The following is a 12,248-nucleotide window of genomic DNA, read 5'->3' on the forward strand; positions in this document are numbered from 1 at the left end:
GATTTGCTAGAAAAAGAACTGTAATGATTTTATTGCTGATTGGATTACATCCAAGCATATACTTTGATCTCCTCTGGGATGTGACAAACACAGTGCAAGTTTATTCTAATTTTTCTGAGCTTAAGCAGCAGCCCAAGTAGGTGTTCATCATCCTAGAATGGCACCTATTATTCCACTGCAGCGCTGATTCTATATTTATCTACTTCTGATTTTTCCAATTCTTTTGTCACAATAATGTGCTTTTTCCTGCCCCCCCACCCCCACCCCCCCCATTGCATTTCACGTTCTTACATTAACACTTGGTATGCAGAATAATCCTCAGGCATTAACTTCCTAGAGATTTGGTAGGGCCAGAAACACTCTATATGACCAAATCTGAGCTGTAGTTTCTTTCATTCTATCATGGAAGAAAGATAAGAGGACAGATCTGCTGGCCACTGTTCTTTTTCTAACCCATCAACCTCTCCAGTTGTCATCTACCTAATAATGCACATCTCCTGAAGTTCTTCAATTTACCTGTAGCATGATCAGCATTTGTAGTTTCCCTACTCTGCTCAGCCTGCAAGTAATGAACTCCTCATCTGACAGGAGTCAGGTTTCTTGGTGAATATTTAATCCATGAAAATGACCAATGAAAGTGGAAGTACAAAAGGGATAAAAACATGTGTTTGGTAACTGATGGAGGGGGTCACAGAAGTTGGAGGAAATACAGAACATTTGAAAACCAAAGGGAGAGTTCGAATATTGAACAAGTTGACTTGAACATTTGACACATGGCAAATGTTCCTTATCCCTAAGCAGGATAGGGTGAGCTCTGTGAAACCTCCAAAATGTAGCAGATTTGGTTGACACATATTTGGACAATGTTCTTTTGTATCTCATACCATTTCATATTCATATTTGATCTAGAAACATGGCAAGTGTCAAATTACTTTAAATCAGGACCCTATTAAACTGAAGGTATGACTCAAGTTGATTTTTAAACTGATTTTCTGCTTGTTAGAGCATGTTTCTCTTTTGAAGGTACTCCTTTGCTACACAGAACAAAATGACTGCTTAAGAAAAAAAAGGGAAAAAAACCCCAGAACAATTTCCTATGTTTTCTTGAATGCTTACATAACATTTTAAAGATGTTTTTATGAACTGAAATAAATTTTACTTCTAGGGACAAACCTGCCATGCATGTTCCACTAAATTATTTTGCTTTTCTGGGGTGCAAGTCAAAGCAGAATTTGGGATATTTCTGTGTTCTTTTCATAATTTCACATTATATTCCTCAATGATTTTCCCAGCTTCATCTTCAGGACTTTTCTCATACTCGATTTTCAGTTTCTTCCTTCAGATACCTGTGGATGTGACCTTACAGAAAAACAGAGGGGTGTCAATACTTTCAGTCCAATCTGTAACTTCTTTCATTAATCACTCTTCATAAGAAAAAGAGACAAACGAATAGCAGGGTCAAAGGTTGAGTTTTATTGATCATTCTGAGATGTTGTTTGCACATAGTGTCTGCTTTTTTGCCTGTTTACCTGAACCCATTAGAATTTGTCTCTTAAGGATCTGTTGACCCTAAGCTGTGATGCTTTAGGACATTATACATATCACCAGAAAAAAAAATTCCTGTGGCTGACTCCACCCACTGGTATAACCCTTTGTCACACATATCAAGTTCTGCAGCTGCCTAGAGGCTCTCCATACAATCATAATTAACAACCATAGGAACCTTTAAATGATGAAAAAATAATTGCAAAGTGAATTTGAACCTGATGCTGGCAATCAAAGTAGTATTTGTTTAGTCTATTCTCCTCAGACGTAATGTACTTCTCTTCAGATTAATCCTGCAACTGATTTAAATACGCTCCTTTTCTTGGAATGGCTGCACATAAGATTTGAAAATAAAAAATTGCTTCATCTAATGTTTTCTCAGAAGAATTTCATGGATTTATGTAGCCGCATGTTTAAACTGCTTTGAATGATATCCCGGTACTCTGGAAAAATGTTTTCAATATGTACAACATAAATCCATAACGTTACCTCATTTATGAAATGTAGACAAGAGCTGCTTTTTTCCTTCTAATTTTTGCAATATAGACAGTAAATACAATCTTTTATAGATAGATACCCACAGTTACAACAAATCATTATAATTCTAATTACCAGCAATTAAAATATGACTTTCGTGTATTTCATTTCAGATGCACTTCATTCTTCTCGGCCTACAGACTTGTAATTGCAGTATCAGAATAATCAATATGAAATAAGTAGAAATGGAAAAATATTAATGAGGATCAGTGAAGAACTTGAAGAAACTCCTTGGCAAAAGCAGAGATGACAACTTTATCTTTGCCCATTACTACTGCAGCTCGTAACTGGTATGTGGGAAGTAAAGGAAGATCTTTGCCTCTGAGGTACTACTTTGATTTGCCCTTAGTGAAGCCATGTTGGCTGTCACCAATCACCTCCTTATTTTCCATGTGTCTTAGCACAGATTCCAGAAAGATTTGCTTCCTGATCTTTCCAAGCACCAAGGTGAGACTGACTGGCCTGTAGTTCCCCAGGTCTTTCTTTTTTCCCTTATTCAAAACGCGGGTTATGTTTTCCCTTTTCCAGTTGGTGGGAACTTCACCAGACTGACACAACTTCTCTAGTATGATGGATAGTGGTTTAGCATTTCATCAGGCCCCATGGACTTGATGTACCCTCAGGTTCCTATGATTAATTCATCCTTATCTTTAGGAAAATTTTTAGGAAGATGTTTTTTGTCCTGATGTCTATCTTAATCCTCCCTTACTACAACTTAAGCCTGTTACTTTTGTCTTATCCATTATGGACTCTGAAATATTGTCCTTCTTTTGCAGCAAGTCACTGAGCATTTGAAGAATGTCAGTGATTCTCCACTCTTCTCACCTCAAGCCTTAGCTTTATTTAAACAGTCCAGGTGTGTAAACCCATGCTTCAGAAATTGCTCAGCTGGGTGGCACACCGCTTATATCCCCTTGCCAAAGGGAATGCACGGCCCTACAAAGCCATTGTTAATATCAGCCATTGTACTTCTAGGAATAGGATTGTTGTAATTGCCAACTTCCACCAACAGACTTTTCAGGAGTCTTTTCATTAACAGGTTCAGCTAGAACAGAATGTTTTTGTATGTAGGAGTCAGCCAACTCAGCTGTTTACCACTGATATGCAACAGGGACAAATGGCCAGGTGCCAAATCACTGTATAAATGTGAGATTATGTTTTTAACATTTACCTAAGCAACAAAGTTCCAGAAAAAAATATCCAGATACTACTAAGTACAGTCTGTGGAAGTCCTTCAGGAAATCTACACATTGAGGTATTTTAAGAAATTTAAGGGCTTGTGGGGATAGCAAGTTCAGAACAAGGCTTCCCTGTATTCAAGTGGGGTGGAGAATAAGAAAACTGAAACATGCTAACTGCTTTCTAAATACTGACAAAAGACATTTATTCTAATGGATTTTCCAGTGAACAATCTTGACATTCAATTTACATTCACCCAGTCTCCAAATGTCAATGAGATCTCCAGAGAAGAATATAAAGAAATTTGGTGGACAATTTATGCTTTCAACCATGAAACATACCTCATGTCAGGAGGACACAAACTGTTAAAAGGAAAATATGGACCAATGTAAAAGAGTAAATATAGGTACTGATAACCAGAGAACTGCCTGATAAACCAGGAGGCTGCCTGATAACTCTGCAGAGTTGTGTTCATCTGTGCTTTGTACGAGTAAGGATCCTTCCCCTCTCAACCTCCAGGGACAACTGATCTTCCAAGAGGAGAATTCTGAATAATAAGAAATGTACTCAAGTAGAAGTGAAGGAGGAGCACAAGAGGGAAATGATTCATTGCCATAACTGAAGTAGAAGAATAATCCATTCATATGCAAGGTCATTTGTTGCTCTGTGTCATTGTGCTAATGAATCACTGTGTGTTTATACACTGGGAGTAGTACCTTACCAGTACAGAGAGGAAACAGAGACTGTTTGTAGCAGGGATTATACCAGTAATTTTAGTGAAAACTTCTAATTTCAAAACACCTGACAGAAGAAAGGGCTGTATTCATACATAAACCTGCAGAGAGTTCCTCACTTCTTTGGACTGTGTGCAATCTAAACATATTTGTCTTAGTGCCAGATCTGTGGCCAACTGATCTGAAGCAGAATTTGAAAGTGCAAACACTGATATATTGTGAACTGCCAAAAGTGCAAGCTAGGGAGCACAATGTTTGTGCTTCTTCTACAGCTAGAGTGTTCATTAGTGGTTTAGAGGAGAAGAGAAATGGAAAGGCTGTGACAGGGAATAACTTTACTGGCAATAGGACTAATTTATGCTTTCATTTTCCCTCTAAATGTCTTAAGAAATGTTACCTCAACTAGAAGCCATTTATTCCAATAACTGTTAATTTGTGTATTAAGGAAGTTTATGTTCACATGTTGCCAAAAATCTGAACAGAGAATCTCTCAGCCTAAATTCCCAATAGGTGATCTCTTAATTTGACTAGACCAGTTGCTGCTCTCTGAAGAAGACTGTTTTCTGAGTTGATCTGTGGATAAGAAAATGGATGAGGAGTATGTGCCTGTATTTTTTATAATTGTTCTGAAACCTGCAAGGGGGTCACTTATATGCTTCATGCAACACAATCATGGGGTCTCCCACTGTATTTCCCTTCCTGATGTGCAGAAATAATGCAAGATTCAACAATACATTCCTTCAGACCTCTACTGATTGTCAGGGAAAAAAATCCAAACACCCAGGAAACAACCTCTGCACAGGTTCACACCCCTGTGAAAACCAAACAAGACATAAACCTGATATTGAAGCAGTGCTTCAGCTTTCAATGCCAGATCTATGAGCAGTGGACAAATAGCTACTGTAGGAGGCACAGAGGAGAGACAGGAATGAGACAGATTCTTCACTTACTACTCTGCAGAGCCACATACCTCGGGAAAGAGCCTGGCACTATTCACCTGTCTGTACGTGACTGCTCCACAGCTTTTCAGACCTGCTAGTCGTTACAAAGGATCAGGCTTATGCTACTGCATCAGCATGGCTTGGGCTAGTCACAAAAAATGAACCTATTTTATGTCTTGAATACTACAAGATATTGCTAACTCTTGCAACTGCGGTTGAATCTTGACATTTCATATGAGACTGTATATGTCTCACATGCTAAAGCAGTTCAGTAAATAAGTCCATCGAATGAGGTAATAAACAAACATAAAGAAGAACAAGAAAAATACAGGGACTGTCTTTCCTCTGCTCTCTGAACTCACCCATAAGCTGGTGGAGAAGACTGGACTTCTTTTGGGGCAGAACATTTCCACAATCTTCCTATCAGGTCAGTGAGAAAATTAAAAAATTAAATCTATACTAAAAGCAATAGGAAGTGACAGAGGATATTTTCAAGCCTGGCTCCTTCTCATCTCTACAGATGATTAACTAAAATTATCCCCAGCATGGATTTTCCCTGTAGTAACTTGTGCTCTCCTAAGCACTTTCACAGATGTTTAAGGTGTTAACAGAGCCCCAGAGACACTTCCAGAAGCAATTTAGACTTCTTAACAAAGAATTTTAAATGTTAAATACAGGTATGGTCTATACAGGGCATACACACCCATATGCATCTCACAGCTCTCTTTAGACTACAGGAGCCAGCAACTAGAGAAGCATGTAGAAAGACTAGGGCATCATAACAAACAAAAAATGGCTATCCCATCATATATTGGGCCACAAACATTAGCTATAGATGTGTTAATTTCTCTCGGTCATTCTTGCAGAACACCATGGGCACACATAGTATCCCTTCCAGGTGACAATGTTCGACCTTTCCTTGATCTGTGTGATGTAAGGCTGATAGTAGGGCAGTTATTAGGATATGTATACAAGTTTCATAAATGACTGAGAGTTCACTGAACAAATTTTACCATTAAGTGTCTTAGAGTAATGCACATCTAAAAGTCACTGAACTGCAAGATAATGATGTTTAGTAGGCCAGTGAAGCATAAATACATGCATTGTTAAAATTAGTATTTTTAAATGGGACAAGTAAATACGCAGCTCTTATAAAGAATTTATGCACTGATTTGGAGAAAAAGATCTGTTCAAATGTAACTTGATGAAAGGGATTATCTTGAATTTCAGTGTGTTCCACTGTAATTCTATTAAAGAGCTGAATTCTACATTTTTCCCCCTACTAGGGATGTTAATCAGTTCCTTGATGTGATATTAGTTGCATTTAACCTGAGAGGAGATGGATTCAGTCATGCATACATGACTAACCCTGTTAAAACATCAACAACAGAACTGAAAATCTCCCATCCAGATATTAAGTGGAATACACAAGTAACAAAAGCCGTGCTTTGAGATTCAGAGTCCCAAAATGTCAGTAACCACATTGAATCTATGACAAACAAAAACAGCAAGTTCAAAGAATGACACTTCATGTGTACTTAATGGAAAGGGGTAAAAAATGAAAATACAAAATATCTGTTCCTCGATAAGATTAATACTATAAATTATACTATACTAACACTATATACTATATTTATGCTATATACTACACTGTAAAGGCTTTCAAGAGACAGAGCTGTCTATTCAAAGAAAGTGGCAATCAAGCAACAATTAAGCACAAACTAGTAGATGTCAGTTTTACCAGGTATTTTACTCCTTGGTACATGCTTACATTTTGGAATTAGACCTCTGTCCTCTCTAAAGCCTTTGATTTGCTTTGACACAAGGGAGACTATGACAAGGGGTTAACTGTACCCTGATATTTTAAAGACTCAGAGGATAACTCTGACTTCATTAACTGATGGAATACAGCTGATACCACTGGGTACTAGTGATCTTATTCCCACTATTTCTTTCTGCCCTGCTGTCTTCTTGATTATGCAGAGCAGAAAATGTTTTCCAAAGGAAGCAGTGCAGAGTGCATTTCTCACAGAGGTCCAGGATTTCCCATGTGCTTTCTCTTTGTATGCACTAGGTGGAAAGAGGTTCTGTGTTCATCTATTTCGTTGACTTAGTCAAGTTTCCCAAACACTAGAGCCAGGTTTAAGGATCAGTATAAAGATACACATTAGATGTGTTTTGGTATCCATTCTTCCCCTCCAGCCCCTAGCTGTGAGTCAAGAAAGGTGTAGAACCCTTGTAGGGTTTGTAACATAACGGGCATCTACCCAAACATACAAAATGGCACTAGATGCTTTGGTTTCATATCTGCACATAGATGAATTACCTAAACTTGAGGTATTTGAACTGGTTTTCTGTGGTGGCAAACTGGATTTGTTAAATTCAGATCAAGTTAGATGCACCACACAGGTACTCCTTCCTTTTCCAGTGATGAAAAGGTGGCTGAACTAGAATGTTTTCCAGAAGAATTTTTCGTTTTCCTCTCTCTTCATTACAACCTATCCTTACAACAACAAAAGGTTGTTACAGAGGCCGAATATTTGTCCTGAGGGCATTACAGAAGGCTGTCATCTCTTCTTCAGAAAACACCCTTAAAAACACACTCCCACTTCACTCCATCAATGGGTTTCATCTCTCTTCATGTCATGGCAACTCAGGACACCCTGGGCAGGTTTTTGCAGATTTGGGGTGTTTGCTGTTGTTGTTGGGTTTGGTGGTGGTTTTTTTTAAAGAACAATACTAAGATTTTAGTTTTCATTGTCTTTGAGCACACTGGAAACCAGAAAGCCAATCAACATGCCAGGGAATCTGCTTATTGATAAATAATCCATCTTCTGGATGTGGCATGAGTTACTTAGGTTTCATAGTTTAATGCTGTGATAGTATAATCATATAATCAATGCCCCAGCCTAGGAATTAAAAATACATTGATCAGTACTGTGTTTGAAAGAACTAGCTTAGCAGAGAAAAGATAGTTTTATTCATTATTTCTAATAGCTCCCTACCAATCCATGTATTGAAAGTCATAACTTTTGAAAACACAGCCTCTCACCTGAGGAGTGAAGCAGCACAACAGACCTCCAAGCTGTTCGCAATAGCTTGCCCTCAGAGAATTTGCAATTACAGAGTGTGTAGATTGTTTCATTCTAGTTTAATATTTTAATCCATAAATTCACTAAATCTTTAAAGTTAGAGAATTCTGCCTGAGCTATTAAATCAGTAGTCAAGATAAATAAAAACCAAGAGTGGGTAATAAATCCCTTCTTTAAATAATTCCAAATTCTCTCTCTTTTTGGATGAATATTCAATTTTTCAGTTTATCCAAATACATAACTTGAAATGCAAATGCTTCAGGATTCTAACCTCCCAGATTGTATCACAGTGCTGCTGTAAGACAGTTGTCCTTAATTACAACAAAATACTGACTTACACTGCTATGGGAAAAGCAATGCATTAGGCTTTGTATTTCCTTCTCCTTAAACCCTGATCATGGTTCTTGGTAGGCAACACCGGGCTGTTTTGAGCACCAAGGGTTGTGTTCTCTGAGGTTTAAAGGAAATAGAAAATTGTGCCTCCCAGATCACACTCTTTGGCTCAGGCAATCAGCTTGCACCAACCTGAGCTGAGCCTCCAACAGGACTTTTGGTTTTGCCTCCAGAACAACCACAGCTGCTAATGTCAACAGGCTCCCCACTGGAGATCACTAGGCTTGGTATCTGTTTTCTACCAGTGATATAATTTGATTATATGCTCTAAAACATGCAAAAGAACAAGCCAAAACCTTTTTCTGGAGGCATAGTTGCTGAGGAAAACATATTCTCTCTGTATTCAGTACTTTAATAACCCTTTCGGTCCAATAAAAGAAGCAAACAAACAAACAAACAAACCATGGTTAATTTGCCTAGGAGCATACATAGCATTAATGTTAGTTTTCTTGTCTTGCACCTCCAAGGAAGCTGCTTTTTCTGTACAGGTTGTACTGGTCAATATTTTCTATCTGCCATTTCATCCCCACACTTACTTTTGAACACAGACATTAAGCAAACATATACAGTCTAATGCCATGTGTTCACACATTCATACAGTTTTGCTTCGGGGGGGTAAGGTGTGGAGTTTGTTTTAGCTATTACGCCAGAAAGGTCTGCGTACCTGAAAGAGCTGGTGAACTGAGTGAGGAAAGTAGAAGCAGCAGAAGCAATTTGACAGACAAAAGTGGAAATGATTTCCCTAAGAAACTTCTTGCAGCCTGATAGGCCCTGTCTCAAAGGTCTACTTTTTACTGCTGGTCTCAGCAACTCTGGAATGTTATCATTTAAAAAACACTAACCTTTCCTCTAGCCTCTGCAGTCTCAAGTGCTTTAAATTGCAGTGAACAAAATAGGTCAGGTTCAAGCTTGCAAGAAAATATCATACCTCTGAAAACTTCCAAATGCTTATGTCTGTAACACTGTTTGGCTTGAGCAAATTCGCTGCAAGATTGCGGATCTGTTTTGCATCTCCTTACTTCATGAGCTGAAATGTATCTTCCCATAAATTTAAATTTTACCTTTGCATTATAATAGAATTGAGGTGTATATATATTTCATCTTATTTCTTACTCTTCAACACTACATAAGCACTACCGTGTTTATTTACAACAGCTACTGTTACCAGGTTGTTGAAGCCCACAGATCTTCCTAATCTTCCTAATATTGCAGATTTTAAGCAACTTCTGTCAGAAAACATCACAACATCAGAATACAATGTATTTATAACCACATAGCAGTGAATGAAGACTTTTAAAAACATGCTTAAGAATTCTTGCCCTGATTTTAGCAAACTGCAATTATTTCTCAGTTTAAATTCCTATGAATTTCTCTGTTAGGTTTAATGCCATTATTTCTTTGTTATTATAAACAGTTGGATTATCATTTCATGTCCTCCCACAAACATATATTTTGGAAATTATTCTGGGAAAAAAGCGCACCAAAACTTCATCCCAAATACAGAGATCAAGAACAAGAGAAGTGCAAGCTGAAAGAATTTGATTTACAGTAATAACAGACTGGAACTGCCCACTAGTTGTTTTCACTACAAATAATTATAGATAACAATCATCAGTTATGCAACCTCAGATGAAGCCCATTTTCCTGATATATAATACAGACATAAATGACCAAAATGCATGATGAGTTTGGTAATTAAAACAGTGACACAATTCCAAGTGGACTAGTGTATGAAGTTTGTTGTAATACCAGTTGGCGTGAGTTTAATAATGAACGTAAATTACAATATAATTTTACCAGTTTGCAGAAAGGACCCTTTTTAACTGTTCTCCTTTAATAACAGAACACACAAAAAAAGTCATTCCTAGTTCAATTTAGTCTTGCTTAGTACTCTTACTTCTTTTTGTGAAACATTAACCAAGATATTTAAAGTTAGATACAAGGAACTATTCCTTTCTGTTCCTTTCAGAATGAAACTGTGCACTGCATGCTGGCCCCTCTAACATTACCAAGGGTTTGTACGTAGGGTTACTGCAGTGCATGGAGAGAACACAGCAACAAGGCCTAACAGGCTGCCTGTTACCCAGCTGTCTCTTTACATTTTGTGTGTGCTGCAGTGAAGGCTCAGTGCCTTCAGCCATTCAGGAACTGCCCAGCTGTGCAAAAAACAAAGCACATTTAGCATGTGTGAGGCAAATTAATCTTGCAAATTTCATTTTGCCAAACAGAGCAAGAAGACAAGGCAACCAAGACCTAGCTAGGCTGCAGTTCTAATTACCTTCACGAATCTGGAATTGTAACCACTAATTCTGACTAAAGAATCATACTGAATTACTAACTGGAATGAATGTGACTATTTTCCTATAACCTGGACATTCACGATGTTTCTGCCTATCGCAGAGGTTGTTCTTCATTTATGTGCTTGGGAAACATGTAGGAACACCTTTATGACAGCCATGAGGAATAAAGACTTCCATTCTATATCTCCCTGAGGCAGGGGAGGTCCTCTCCCGAACTTCATCTAGCAGGAAAATGGCACCTCTCCACAACCTTCTGTACAATCCACATTCCAGTTTGCATCATCACCTCCTCAGCATAGCTTGACACAGAGCTCGTTGCCAGGGCTTTGATTCCTCAGCAAAAACCACTAAAGCATTCCAAAAACCTGAGCCAATAAAACACCTCATTCCTTGCTCTAAAACATTCCCAGCATGAGCCCATGGAGAAGAGATAAGAAAAAGCTGCCACTGCAAGACAACACTTAGATATCCGGGCTTACAAACCACTTCCTTGCACACAGGAGGCCTCAGCATTACTAAAGTGGCAATATTTCCTCTTAGTGCTCCAGATTCATGAGGTGGTTGAGCGTATCCAGGAAGGCATCTTTTCTCTTACAAAAAGGCTTCTTTCTCTTGCTAGCTCGTGTTGCTGTCTGTTGCATAAGCTGTGAGCAGTCCTAAAGATTTATACATCAACATGAAATTTATATTTATATAACTCTTTTATATCACTTCAGAAACTCTGTTTTGTCCTTACCTTCTCCTTTGTTCTCTGGAGGAAACTGTCTGCTCCCTGTGGGATAATTCTCTCTATGAAATTATTTGGCCTGCTAGATGAGCAGGCTCCATAGACTACCCCTTGCAGAATCACACCCCTTTAGTATTTTGTCTAAAAACTACATAACACCCCCATCTCACCTTGTTTTATTTTTCTCTCCTGATCTAACATTCCTCTAAAGGTTTTCTTGAAGTACTCTTGATAAATTACTTGTGCTAATCCAGTGATCCAACTGCTGACAGAGAATGAGGTGGTCTCCTGGCTAACTTACCAAATGCTGATCTCGCACATACACTCTAATTTCTAACTGCGAGCCAAGATATCTGCTGACAGGTGGTAACTCCTCCAGGATCTGCTCTCCTGCAACATGCTGAGTTGTTTTCTTGGCTTATTCATTTATTCCCTAAAGAAAGAAATAGGATCCCTCATAACTCTTGCTTGTTAAGCCTGGCTCATGTTCTCTATGACTTTGGCCAGGAACCATGTGGTTGGAGGATTTATATGAAGTGGAAAGGTTGTGATTCCAGCAAGAATTCCACATGAACTATCAACTGTGATTTATTGGTCCCTACAATGACCTAAAAATATGTTGAATGGTTATATTCTTTCAGTGAGTGCTTGGCATTTGAAAGCAATGCTTTTTCAGGTGATGCAAGAATGCCTTCAGACCTGTGCAGTGCAGAAAAAGATTTTCAATGGTAATTATTCATTTCTGTAAGTTGTGCACTATAAGGCTATCATGACAAGTCCTGGCAAAGTATTATCTGCCC

Source organism: Corvus hawaiiensis, chromosome 5, assembly GCF_020740725.1.
Source record: "Corvus hawaiiensis isolate bCorHaw1 chromosome 5, bCorHaw1.pri.cur, whole genome shotgun sequence".
Lineage (NCBI taxonomy): Eukaryota > Metazoa > Chordata > Aves > Passeriformes > Corvidae > Corvus > Corvus hawaiiensis.